Source organism: Gavialis gangeticus, unplaced genomic scaffold, assembly GCF_001723915.1.
Source record: "Gavialis gangeticus isolate Ggan-Ray unplaced genomic scaffold, GavGan_comp1, whole genome shotgun sequence".
Lineage (NCBI taxonomy): Eukaryota > Metazoa > Chordata > Crocodylia > Gavialidae > Gavialis > Gavialis gangeticus.
The window spans coordinates 37,650,807-37,652,592 of record NW_017729033.1 but is presented as its reverse complement, the minus strand read 5'-3'; positions in this window follow the sequence as shown (position 1 = coordinate 37,652,592).

Here is a 1,786-nt window from a genome sequence, read left to right as displayed (position 1 = left end):
AGATGATTGTTGCGAAAGGATTATTAGTGCTGTTTTTTATTGGCTTTTTTCGGTTGTATCTTAGTAACCTAGCTGAACTGTTAAATAGAAGTAGTTTTTTGTTCTTGGCTCTATTTTTGGTGGTTTTTTGTCCTCTGGCTTTTGCTTGCTCTTTTAAATAAGGATGCTTGTTGCCCTTTGCAGCAAGGACTCTGGTGTACCATATAGGTCTATTAGGCAGGGTTTTTATGAGGTGAAAACATGTGGGAGAAGTCACCAAATGTTTGTATTACTTGGATTTGTACTACTTAGTGTATCACTATTGGTTCTGGTGATTTGCTTGCCTGGCTGGACAATCAGGTGCAGAAGTCATTCTGCTGGTGACCTTTCAAAATCTTGCCAGAACTTCATGGTTGAACTGGTCTGGATAGATATTTCTACTGTCATTATACGAAAGCCACTGTCTCCATCTGGAGAAATTTGTTGTTGGAGCAGGAAAGAAGTAAATTGAATGTGTTCCTCATGGCCTCTCCTGGGTCAAGTATAAGCACATTGTGTGACCACAGAGATAGTGCGGGGAAAAAATGATGTTTGCCATACATGCCGAATCTGTAAGGTGTTAGCGATGTCAGTCTTCTGTATTTCAAAAGACAAGAGGGGGAGGAGGTGGCAGTAGAATCCTAGGAAGTAGGCTGGTCAGTCCCTCTGTGGAGGTCGTTGAGCTGGTCAAAGTGTGGAAGCTAGCAAGAGTCCCATGTCTGGATTTGCATTCTTGATTTGGTTCTTATATGTCTACTCTTGAGAGGTTTAGTTCTTTAACTAAGGGCATCAGACTCTCAGATAAAAGAGGAACAAAGCTGTCATTCTGCCTCCTCTCTTAATTTTTTAACGTCTCTTGTACTTGACTAGTACATTACAGGCCACCTGAGTCAGTACCTATACAAGGGAGATCTACTGAGGCTTCAGTAACTGTCACGGGGTGGCCCTACAAGCGGCCGTGATCCTGCTAGCGCCCCCTGCCGTGCCAAATTAGGAGATCCAGCACCCTCTGATTCTCGCCCACCACGTCTTTGATGATATATAATTTAATATGGGAGGCTGCCTTTGATCTCCTAGTTCTGGGTGTTTATAATTGTCTGGGCTCCTACCCTCTACGGGTGCCTAAACGCACCCCAGCCTTATGGGCTATGCGTGCCTCCTACCTCCCCTTCAGCACGCCCCAAACCTTGCAGTTGTTCCGGAAGTTGTCTGGTCACTTGTGCCTTGCCTGGCACCCTGGGCTTGTCACGCAACCCACGCCTTCCTCGGGTGCCCCTGGGCTTGTCACACGACCGATGCCCCAGGCTCTAGCGACCCTGTGTTCGCTAGCCCTTGCCCCTCTCTGGGGCCTACTCCTGTGTTCACCCTTCTTCGGGCTCTGTTGCACGCGTTGGCCCGGCCTCGGGCCTCCACCCGTGCCCTCGCCCTACTCCGGGCCTGTCCTGCGCTTCTCGCACCCTCGCCCTTCTCTGGGGCCTGTCCCACGCTTCTTGCACCCTTGCCCTTCTCTGGGGCTCGTCCCGTGCTTCTCACGCCCTCGGGCTGGGGTCTCAACCCCCACACACCGCACCACACCGGTGCCAAACAGCTGTGCCTCCCAGGCACTGCTCTGTGCCCGTACAGGGCACCCAGGAACCCCCAGACTACTGGGGATCTCCTGTGAGGCCTCCTCGCACCCCTACAGCCTCACCCGGTCCTCTGGTGATTTACACAACGATGAGCCAACTGGCTATAACATAACAAAAGCCTCCCCCTCCGGGGCTCCAAT